This window comes from Pyxicephalus adspersus, chromosome 5, assembly GCF_032062135.1.
Source record: "Pyxicephalus adspersus chromosome 5, UCB_Pads_2.0, whole genome shotgun sequence".
NCBI lineage: Eukaryota > Metazoa > Chordata > Amphibia > Anura > Pyxicephalidae > Pyxicephalus > Pyxicephalus adspersus.
The window spans coordinates 101,528,271-101,541,391 of NC_092862.1; positions in this window are offsets into that span (position 1 = coordinate 101,528,271).

A 13,121-nucleotide genomic window follows, 5' to 3' on the forward strand; every position below is an offset into this window, starting at 1 on the left:
GAATTACAAATATATTTAGCTCTTCAGATCTACTGAGTTTATATCATGAGGTGTCCAGTATCTGAAAAATAGTTGTACTATATTTATATAGAAATCCTTCACTATAGGTCTACTTACATCTATACTTACATATGTATATGCCTATTTACTACTCTACCCTATCTACCTCTCTGTTAATCATTAGCACCTCTTATTATCAACCAACAGGATCTTCTCAGACGTCTCTTCTGATAAATCTGTATTTTCTGTCCTTCTGACATTTCATAAGTGGTTTTCACCATTTAAAGCAATGCCCAAATGTCCATCAGCCCTCATCTGCAGGACCTGACTATCAACAGAACTGGTCCTCATTACCTGCCCTCCTGTACTACCAATCCTCAGTATCTGTCCTATCTACAGAACTTGTCCCCATCACTTGTCTTTCTATATAAAATACTAGACCAAAGTATTTGTTCGTCCTGTCTGCAGTACCTGTCCTTTTTGCAGAAGGTGTCCTCAGTATTTGTCCTCCTATATACATTATATGTCCTTTCTATGTATTTGTGTTTTGTATCTGTCCTTTATACAGTACTTGCCCTGCCTATAGCAATTGTCCTCCATATCAATCCTTCTATCAACAATACTTATCACCTGTCCCCTATATAGAGTACCAGTCCTCAGTATCTGTCCTCCTGTCTACAGTACCTGTCCTTTTTGCAGATCTTGTCCTCAGTCTTCCTATATACATTACCTCTGTATCCTCTGTATCTGTCCTTCTTTATATACTAGTTGTCCTCAGTATTGGTCCTCCTATATACAGTACATGTCCTGTCTATATTACTTGTATCTATCCTCCAATCTGCAGAACTGGTCCTCATCACTTGTCCTCCATATAGAGTATAAATCCTCAGTATCTGTCCTTCTGTCTACAATACCTGCCTTATCTGCAGCACCTGTCCTCAGCTTCTGTCCTTCTATATACAGTACTTGTCCTCAGTATTTGTTCTTCTTTTATATACAATACCTGTCTTATCTATTATACTTGGTGGCTGACCACCACAACTTCTCAAGTGTTTGCTTTGCAGCATTGAAAAAGTCACTGTTGTCACTGTTGTTGTGCACCCCTTACGTTTAGCATCTGAGGTGTCTACTCTACTACCTCTACTTATCTTTACTTATATTTTGTATCAGTTCATGATCTACCTGCCACCTCCCTATCTGTCTGTTTATTCTTCTATCTGTAGTATCTCTTCATATCTACAGCATGGCTCTATGTTTGTCTAATGTAAAAAGTCAGGACTGATTAAAAAGACGGGGACAATTATGATAAGGACAAAAGTTTGCGCAAAGCAACTAGTCATGCTGTTTTTTCCAATGATTCAATTCTGATGGCTTTGCTTCTTCTTTACTTTTTAGCTCCAGTTATTTTAGATCCTCTGCATCCTATGATGATTTATTATTCAATGATAAGTGTCCAAGAGCAAAAGTGTAATATGATAAAATATGTAGTGTTCAAATGTGATTATTCAAGGTAGGAGCTATATGTAGTGTGAGAGAATTATTCATTATAGAAGGTAATGCAAGCAGAACAAAGGAATGCTAAAAAAGTCAACTACACTACTGTACAGCCTTAAAAGAAAAAAATAGATTCAAACTATACTTGTTATGTTTCCTTGTTACCTAAATTCTAGGGGCTAAGCAGAATATCTCTCAGCTATGTCCCAATGGAAATAATTATCATTATTGGACAATATCTTTCTCTTGGTGACAGTTTGAATAAATGAAACTGTTTAGGTCAGGCAATCCAAGCTAAATAAAATGCTATAACCTTTTTCCTTTCGTAATAATAATAACCCTTTCACCTCTTACACATATAAGCAATCTTACTGATTTCTATTTTGTAGCCTCAGGTCAAATTAAATGAGAACTCCAAATACACGACATACAGTCGTAAGAACAATTTAGTACACTCCATGGAATGTGTTAACTCACTCAACACAATTAAGCAAGCAAACACTAGATTTTTCATACAGACAAAAGTAATATATTAAAACAGAATAAAACACACAAAATATATCATTTTCAAACAACTTTACTATTAGTATCTAATGGTAATGATGGTGTACTGTGAAAAATGAAATATCCTAGGCTCTAGTTAGCAGAAATCACCTCCAGTACGTCTCATTAATATTCAAATGAGGAATTTGGCTGAAATCATATTTATACTACACCACACTTCACAGTTGGTATGGATGTTGTCTAAAAATGCTGTCTTTTGTTTGCAACCTGTATAAATGTTATCATGGTAATGTAATTTTTAAAGTTGTTTTTAATCCTTTAAACTATGTAGCTTTTAATAAAACAATATTGTCTTTTGAACTTGGCCAACTTTTAAAAACTGTGGGACCTTTACCTGTTTAAAATAGGCAGCTGCTATGTTAACTTAAGTTATCACCGGATAGATACTAATGTATACATCTGGTATTAGTAAACGGCATTCCCATTGGTTGGTGCTTTTAAAGGGCAGTTCTAACGCATTCTCACTCCAAAACTGAAGAAAAGGTTTTGCTTAAAGACATACTTTAATTGGAGTTTGTTTCATTACAAAAAATCAGCACATAGTTTTGTACAGCAATGGTTTATCTGGTTGTATAATATAATTATAGTAATATTATCTCTCTCCGGTCTCTGAATTGTCACAATTACTTGTCATTCAAGCTGTTTTAATTTTTCTTGGTATTTTCCTACTTTTCCCATTCCAACACTCCCCTGTCACACACAAAAACAAGTTTGTGCATACACCCTCCACCTTTGGCATTTATTGCTAAAATGAATACAGGATACATGTACAGTTTTAAATATGTTTTTTGTTTTCAAGTACAAAGGGTCTGATTTAATAAAGCTGTCCCAGGTTGAGAGGATACGTTTTCATCAATGAAGCTGGGTGATCAAACAAATCTGGAATGGATTTCCTAAAATTAATTTGCTATTTGTTACCAAACCTCTCAATCCTGGACCAGATCTATTCCAGGTTTGCTGGGTCACCCAGGTCCACTGAGGAACTTGTATCTCCTCCAGTCTTGGAGAGCTTTAGTAAATCAGGCCCAATGTGTCAAAGCAAAGGTAAAAATATCCTGTGCAGGCTGCACACTGGAGAGTCAGACCTCTCTTATCACACATAAAGAAGGGGCCTTGAGGACAAGTGGTTTGACACCCCCTCCGTCTCTGCACTTTGTTCAAATTACTAACCCTTACATTCTCCGAGCAACCTCATAAATTGGAGCAGTGTGCTGGGGGCATACTGGAAGCACATGATGCTGTTTTGTGTGTCTGAAAAAAATGTTTACAGTATACCAGTGTATTTTTATTGACTGCATTACAGAAATAAATGCCAAATGTTCATTTGGGCTTTTACAGCATGCCAAATCTCAGGACTGGATTGATGCCCTTAGTCAGTACAAGAAAAAATTAAATGGAGTTTAGTTTTGGAGGCACATATGTCTTTAGCATTATACTCTATATCTGAGATGGATCAGTAAAACATATCTATACCAGGAAATATAATTACAATATAGCATTTTATATTTATCCATGTTTTTGTTAATTTTTTTTTAACTTCTATGCCAAAATATTTTTTCCTGCAACTGTTTTCAGCAACCTGCAAAAATACCTGCCTGGCTTAAGCTGCTACAAAAATCTATACACTTCTGTACTTCCACGGCTGACTTTAATCACTGTCCAGCAGGATCATAACAGCAATAAGCCTAGTCATTGTTAGCTGTAAAATTCCCTTGGGAGGCAGATTAAATCCCTTCTCCAAACATGACATTATCATTTAGCCTGCTCTGTGAGATCTATAATGTTGACACAACAAGCACCCTCTTTCCTGATGTGTAATCTATTTGAACTGTCTCTGCATCTCACCTCTCTCCAAGTCCAGCACTTGCTACTCATCAATGTGCATGTCAGCACATCGATCAGGAAGAGCAATGTCATTACCATGTGTCTTTTATACCAATTTATGTAAGATCATTATCATAATGATAATGCTTAAGTCATCAGGCCAGCACAGCTCAATGAGGACACAGAAGCCTGGCCAATCTTTTTAACTGAAGTTGCTTTCATGAATATTTATGCTAAATGGCAATCCAAGCGTAAAGTGGATGTCTGGTTGTAGAGGATGCCACGTCACTTCACTATTTCCAACATGAACACATTTGCTTTCCAAATTATCTGACACTGTGTTCAGGTCAAATGCAATTCTGTGTTACAGAAACAGTAACTGTGCCCTTGCCATAGTGTGTTTAAGCCAAGACTTTTTTACATTAGAAATGTGTGGAAGTGTTAAAACCTCTGCCAGATTTTCGGTACTGTCTGTACCCTGCTGGGGAGATCCGTTCTCTCCGTCTTGCTGAGTATTGTCACAAAAAAAGAATCATACACACATTTTTACAGTTGTCATTATACCAGGAACAGATGGGGAAATCTTCCAATGATTACTTGGTTTGGTGATAATTGCCATCAGGGAGATTCCCCTTCAGTTTGGAGAGATTTATTCTTACTTTCTATTGGAAATGAAGTTATAGAAAATTCTCTTCAATGAGACCACACAAATAAAAAAGTGTTTACAGTTAGTGGTGGCTTGTCATATTGAATTGTTCTAAAGTTGAGGATGTTTTTTAACTTAACAATCCACTCCCTAAATTCTACCAGTGTAGGAAAATACCCCAGTGTTTATACCCACACAAACTCAATAATCTAGTCCACACTGAATGTGACATGGCAGACGTTAGTTGTGTAAGACCAGGAGATGTGAAATTTAATAAACCAGCTACTGTTCTAATTTCTTAACCCCATACTTGGTGTCAGGAAGTCTGCATAGGTAAACCTTTCTGACACCAAGGATGTAATAGTTCAACAAATTTCACCCCACTTGGTCTTGGACAATCAACATGTACCATAGTCCATGGCGATTGGAATAATGTGTTTGTGTTGTGTGGATACAAATGCTGGGGCTTTTCCTACGCTATAGAACTTGGAAAGCCTCTTCAATGTTACAAGAACAAGTCCAGATGAATGTGACTAACTATTGCTAACTTTGCAATGACCTGCACAGACATGAGCTGTTTAAAATGCTAAAAGAACAGAAATGTTTCTTCAGAAAGTTAGAGAAATCTGAAACTTGTTTTAAATATCTTAATTTGCTTTGATTTGCTTAACAGTGACATTTGCTATGTTGATTTTCAATGGAAGACTGAAATAGGTTTAGCACATCCTTACTGAATAAATAAAACCTGTACTAAAAATATACATTGCAGATCCATGCTTTTGTACATACAAGTTGGCTTGGAGATATGCTAAATTAATAACTTCAATTGTTTGTGCGTCACCAACCTAAAACATATATGTAAAACTTTCTTTTCACTCATTTTCTTCTGACTACTAGAGGAAACTGTCATTGACATATCAGAAGCAGTAGTCTCCATATTTCCTTTTGTGCAGGTTTGCTTTCTTAATGCACAGTGCTATCTACTGTATGGTGCTGAAACCAAAGAACTTATAACAACCAATGGCAATTGCCCTTTATTGTTTGGTCTCTGATAAGAAAAGGTAAATTGACTACTTTGGTTTACTGCCATCAATAACCCCCATGTCATGTTTGACCATGGGCACATTTGTGTAGACACTTCATATATTGGAGACACTTTATATTTTGGAACGGCAGGCAAAACTTTTTTTTGCTAGGATAGACAGGGGACAGTATAGGTAGTCAGATTTCATTGCTGTCTTAAGTAAAATGTCCCTCACTTCTTTTAGCAAAACCTAATTTGAAGATAAAAGGAGATCTCCTTAAAATGAGGGGAGGTGGGCTCAGTTGGCAGCATTCACCAAAAGAGAAAGTAAAAAGTAAGAAAGCAATAAAAAGCCCTCAGAAATGTTATCTTGTTCCCATTCTACCCAAAAGAGTCCTACTTTATGTGTTCTAATTTTTGCCTCTAATTTCACACTGGTTAGATTCCACCATAACAACTCCATAGAGATGCTTCTAAACCATTTTATTATGAATCTAAGTAATGTGGTAAGTATGTCTAAGTGGGCTCATAAGCTTGAATGTAAAAAGGCTGCTGCTGGGATATTTATATTTCCATGATGAAATAAAGATCTCCTACTAGTGCACTATTCATTAACAAATAATTGGGGGTACTTGAAATTAGATACAGTATGTTCCTAATATTTTAATTTTCCATTACCGATGTAGACTGAGATGAAGAGTTATTTGCAAAGTAAGTACCATGAAAAGGATCATCATTTGGTGTATTGAAGCTTTTTCTACTTAAATAAAACAAAAAGGGAGCTTGTTACATCACTAAGAATTCATCAAACTACTTAAGAGCTGAACATCACATGAAGTATCAAGGAGCTGGACACTGATGTGTTACTGAAATATATGCCATCAGTGAAAAATCACGTAGCTCAGGAAATTTGTATATCAGCTATCATCTTGTCACTTCAAGTAATTTGGTTTCCCAGATCTGGCCTGAACAGGTATTAGCACAATTTTGATTTTGTGTATCGTAGGTATTAGTTACACATACTGCATTTTCTTTAATCTGTATTCAGTGTATACTTTTAATTGTCAAAGTAAATTGAAATTAGAAGATTTAAACAAAAAATAATAAACTTCTACTGTAAACACTGTATACGATTAAACTTGATTAGGAAATTCACATTAAAGTAGGACTCAAAGATAACCATGTTTACAATTGGATACAATGTGAAATGTAAGATCCACTGTGAGCTATGTATTGCTGCTGGTTGGAGGAGATTTTTCCTTATTTCCTATTGTGTTGGGAAATAACAGCTTTTGTCATTTGTTAGATTTCTTGTGTACCTTACAGATTGAATTTTTCATTCCTTGTAGAATCCATGGAAGAGCCAATCACAATCATCATCTCTAGTGGATTCATTAAATGAATACATGGAGGATACACTCCAAGATGGGGGCTACGGGACACAAATAAAACAAGGCAAATTTTTGAAGCAATCATGGTAAATAGTGTAATTTATAATTTTTACCTTTGGACTGAATTTTACAAATACTTATAATGGATGGCAGTAAGCAAATCGCTTACCATGTACTCACCACCACCACCATGATCTGTGAACCATTCTTTCTACTAAACCCCGCCTTTATGTAGAAACATAGAGCCTGATTTATTAAAGCTCTCCAAGGTTGGAGAGGATACACTGTCATCAGTGTAGCTGGGTGATCCAGCAAACCTGGAATGGATTGGGTCCAGGATTTAAAACATTTGCTAGCAAATAGAAAATTACATTCCAAGTTTGCTGGATCACCCAGCTTCACTGATGACAGTGTATCTTCTCCAGCCCTGGAGAGCTTTAAAATATATCTTCTATTGTAATGAAGGAATGCTGGGGAAGGTGGTCTGGCATATATTGTTCTTCCTACTGTGGGTGCCACATGGCCACACAGGATTTACCCTCCCACTGGCCGAATTCAAAGATGAAAGGAAATGAGGTATAGTACACTTGAAAACACATTTGTTCCATAAAATAGATATTTTGTCCATTACTTTGTTTTTTTTCTTTGTAGTCACTTACTAGGGATGAGCGAGCGGGTTTTTAAAACTCAATCTCGCAGCGAATTTGGCCGTTCTCGCTTACCAAAATTGTAAGCGAGAATGGCCAGTTTAAATTTGCTGATCAAGCTCGAATTAAAAAACAAAAAATACATTTTTTTCAACAAAGCAGCGCCGGCTGCATCTATTGATCAGCTCAGTGCGCGATCCCCTGCACTAGAGGTTAAATGGGTTACAAGTTTCCCCATTCAAAACCTCTAGTGCTCTCTGATTGGCTGAGGAAAGTTTTCCCGGGAGCACTGGAGGTTTTTAATGGGGATGCTTGACCCCATTTAACCTCTAGTGCCGGGGATCGCAAACAGGATTCCCAGAGTTTCTCAGAGTTTCTCCATTAAGAGTTCTTCTGCAGTTCCACTGAGATCCCCAGGCACTAGAGGTTAATAAACCATGGCTGCATTCATTGAGAACAGTGTTAAGTAACCTCTAGTGCCCTGGGGATTGCAAACAGGAGCATTCCCAAGGAATCTTGTGAATCCCCTGTGAATCCTCCTGTGATAATTTTCCCAATGGTTTCGCAAAATCGGTTAACCAAAATTTCGCAGAACCATCAGAAATTTGAGTAAATTTTCGTAAGTATGCCAGAGGCATTACCAACCTTATTGCTGTCAGAATTTGCTTTGTGTAATTCCAGGGTTAGTTTAGTTTTAGGTAAAGGAAGGAGCAAAAAGATCACTACATATTTATCCCTAACCCTTCTTCGCTTCAGCAAAACTAAAAAGTAGATCTTGACCACTGAACTAATATGCTTTCTCAAAAAAACCCTGTAAATAATGTGCTAACTATTGAAAATCTCCCTGTATCTGTAGTGTTAGATTCATACAGTCTTTTGCAGCCTGATTGTGGCTCCTCACAGGGCTCTTGGGACGGGAGCCTCCTTTTGCATAACCCTGTGCTGTATTAGCACTTCTGAGTTTATGAGGCTGTAGTAGACTCAGAAATGTTCAGTGCTGAAATCAAAGACTACAATGGCTAAATCTTTATTCACATTGGAAAGAAGTTGGAAAACTCACAGAAAATCGAGATTCATTACCATTCTCATGAGACAGTATATTTAATCATATATTTAAAATTAACATCTCTCTGAAAGATACAGTAAAGCTGTCAATAATGGCTGAACAATGATAAGGGGAACTCCCTAATGATTTCTAAGATGGAGCTGCAGAAGATGAAAATAGTGGGGAATCCTCTGTTAGGACAGTCATAACACTTTGCATGGATTTTTGGAATAAGGCCTTGTATGTTTATCATCTAAAAACGGCTTTTAGGTTCAAAGTTCTTTTTTATATTTTTGTTTTATTTTTGTATGACAGACAGTTGCACGTCTCACAAGGAAATGAAGGTTGGTCAAAAGGTTTACAACACACTATTGGAAACCAATATTGTAAGACCTAGAAATAGCCTTGGATTTAGACTGATAGCTGACAGACAAAAAGGCCAAAACACATGAAAGGAAAATGGATTAATAATATATATTGGCTTGTCATGAATATATTGATAAATGGTTAATAATGAAAATGCACACAATATTTTTTGGTTATGGCTTTGAACACCATCTATGGCGTTGAATTTATTCTGTGTGATAATGTCAATCACTCTGTTATTGTGTTTAACCCAGTTTCCTATATAAAATAGGAATGAGGGGTGCATTTTATAGTTGGGGTATCATGTGCCAGTAAAGTGAAACAAAGATATGAGCTTGAGATGACCTATGAAATCGCTTGGGCATAGCCATAAGGTAAATATAGCATCTCAAAGCCCAGGTTAGATGTAGAAGTGTATATGAATCAAATGTTGGAAAAAATGCATAATAAGGCAAAGGATGGTAGAGTTCAGCTAGAAAGGGTTATGGTATATTATTATTAAGGTATTCCGGTAAGGGTGGATTTATCCAAAGTTATCTGTATTTGTTAAAAATCTATTTTTTCAACCAGGAAAAAACAAAGTACATGGTTGTATCTCTGACAATCTCAGCTGCTGCAAGGGAGCTGCAGGAATCACCCCTGGATTGTGGACTAAGACTTTGCCCAGTCCTGTACAAAATTCAAACATTGGTCTACACCAGGGGTCAGCAACCTTTACTATCAAAAGAGCCATTTTGCCTCCTCTTCCACTAAAGAAAAATAGTCTAGAGCCGCAAAACATAACACAGTTTATAAACTTTTAAAAGTTTTAATATTTTTTTAATTTTACCTGTTACAACAAGTGTGCATGTGTAGGCCTACTTTGAAATAAATTAAACACTGAACTATGCCCCTAGAAGCCTCCAGCTTCTAACGTATCATCCTGTTACATTAGCTGGAGGCTTCTAACGTAACAGGGTAGATTTTTTTGATGGGCAGAGTTCTTTATGTTCTGACGATGCCTTAGCGATGAAATTTTAAGGGGTGTTAGCCACAGGTGTCCCTCATTTGCAGCTTTAATTTTGTTCACCTGTACCCCCCAATCTTGAGTAATTGGGGTTCAGGTGCTAGAAGCCTCCAGCAATGTGTAACATGGTAGATTATTTTGATGGGCAGAGTTCTTTATTTTCTGACGATGCCTTAGCGATTTAATTGTAGGTGGTGTTAGCCATAAGTGTCCCCCACTTGCACCTCTATTTTGGTCACCTGTACCGCCTCCCCCCCGTTCCAGAGAAATTGGGGTTCAGATGCTAGATGCTTCCAGCAATGTGTAACAGGGTAGATTTTTTTGATAGGCAGAGTTTTTATGAATTTTTAGGAGGTGTTAGCCACAGGTGTCCCGTACTTGCACCTCAAATTTTTTTCACCTGTACCCCCGTTTCCAGATAAATTGGGGTTTAGGTGCTAAAAGCCTCCAACAATGTGTAACAGGGTAGGGGTTTTTTGATGGGTGGAGTTTTTAGGAGGTGTTAGCCACAGGTGTCCCCCACTTGAACCTCTAATTTTGTTCACCTGTACCCCCTTCCTGTTCCAGAGAAATTGGGGTTCAGGTGCCTCCAGCAATGTGTAACGGTAGATTTTTTTGATGGGATTGAGTTCTTTATATTCTGATGATAGCCTAACAATTAAATTTAAGGGGGTGTTAGTCACAGGTGTCCCCCACTTGCACCTACATTTTTGGTTTTGTACATCTCCCCATTCCAGAGGAATTGGGGTTCAAAGGAGGGGGATGTCATTGTACACACCCATTTGTACACGCCCCGTGGTAGTTTTTTTTCACTGGTAGATTTTTTTCATTAGAACACCGGATAGGGAATCCCCCTCCTCCGCAGTGTCTTGGGAGGAAGGGGATCCCCCATCAGAGATCTCCCCGCGGCAGCCGAAGGGAGCCACAACAAGGAGGCTGAAGAGCCGCAGGTTCAAGGAGGCTGAAGAGCCGCAGACCCCTGGTCTACACTGTTCTCAGCTTGACTGAAGGTTAATTGTACAAACCCAAAGATAAATGCTTGCAGACATGTAAATAAATATGAAAATAATATATATATATATATATATATATATATATATATATATATATATATAAAGCCTGGACTATACAATCTCAATAAAAACCTTACAAATTACCACCTACTGTGCGGATGACATCTAGTTTTTTTTTATCTTGATGCTGCATTTCCGAATTGTACAATAAACCTTCAAAAACAACAAAGGGTTGTCTGTGTCAAGCTAATTTTTAATTATATATTTGATATTAAAAAATGAATGCCATGTCAGGGTACCTAAACACTCCTATCAATGCACTGCTGTCAGTGATTTCAAGTATTGTGACATTTGGGGTGAGATTTGGCAATGTCACTACTGTTGCTTGCTGGTAAAAAATCTGTCCTTGTATTTTACCTCTTTTTTTTATTCTGTAGATATGTGTATACTTCAATTCTTCTGCTGCTTCTTCAATATTTCCCCATAATTCATCAGATCACAAGTTGGGGGACAGCTCTGACATCAGGATCCATAGACCTGTTCTTTTACCAAGATGTTACCTCCACACAGAACAACAAATGGTAAGGATTTCATGAGTGAAACCAACTACATGGGGACCATCACTAGGTTTTTGCCTTCTTCTTGGCATTTTTCAACACAGGTTCCAAAGTTTAATAATTTGTTAAGGAATACACAAAAAAGTGATTTACTTTAGTATTATTATAAGATTTAATAGTTAGTGGTTACATATAAAAACACAACAGGTCAGTTTTAGATGATAGTAGATAGATAAAATGAAATATTTTCAGAATAAATAACATTACAATAGACTTCTTAAAGGTGGAATTAAGTATTACACAGATAATTGGGCATATGGAACAACAAAGTAACTAAGCACCAGGGGTGTAGTGGGGCAGGCATGGGTGGGAACCCCGTGCACTCACATTTTTCGGTAATGGGCACGCGTGCCCAATCTTATTTTGCAAAGAATTCTTTGGTGGTCCGTGTCTCTGGCCGGTCTGCCGCCTGTGTGGTCAGGAGAAGGATCCCGCTGGGGGGTGCACCGGCCAGAGCCGCAGACCACGTCTCCTGTATGAAGTTGCAGGCTCAGTGCGGTGGGTGGTATGTCTCTCTGAACACAACCCGCTCACCGGGGTATCATGACGTCACTCTGGGGGAAGTTTCTTCCCCTTTGAGTGACACATAGGCAGGAGTGTAGTGGTGCGGGCACATTTACATAACAATGATGCATGCTTGCCATGGATAGTACCGTGCCTCCTCTTCTTTTTTTATGACTACACCTCTGCTAAGCACATAAACCTAATCCTCATCATTATCACATTGCTATGCACAGCTATAAGCAGGAGAAAATGTCCTACAATCTAACAGTTGGCATGTCTGTTCTATATTTTATATATCAGCTGACTTCAAAGAAGAGGTCTGCCTTGAAGTGGGTTACTCAGATGAATCTCTCTTCTTCTCTTCAGTCACAGCTGACAAAACCTGTACTAATACCCTGCACCATGATCAAGGTCTGTACAGACAGAGGGTATTTAGCAACAACGCCTGCTGGGCTACACCAAAGCTTTGTTCAGACTTTAAAGCAGATGTGTGTGGTAAGTGTCCACTGAATGCACACCAGCACCATAGCTTAAATGTGAATATCGTCATTCCTGAACATTGAACTAAATGTAAATCCACTCTTCTAGGGAGAGGGTCTCAGAAGGAAACATCAAATTGCTTAATTTTGGCATATTAATGTTGTTGTATTATAATGAATGCACCAAATCTAATCTGCTAATATTTTGCCTTTTCCTTTTCCCTGTAGTGCCAGTTTTCTCTGTTATAGTTCCTAGAAAAATACTCACCCCCTTGGTAGGTTTCCTTGTGTTATTGTTCTAAATATTAGTGGGTTTCATTTAATTTTTACATCCCCAACAATAAGCTTGTCTTATTTCATTCTTTTCGGTCTGTATAATATTTCATTGAAAAATATGTGGTATATTTGTTTGATAAGAAACAAAAAAACTACTGCATCTGCATCATACAATCCCAAGAAGTGTTATCAGTCCTTTCCAGTTCATTTCTGTAAACTATAGAA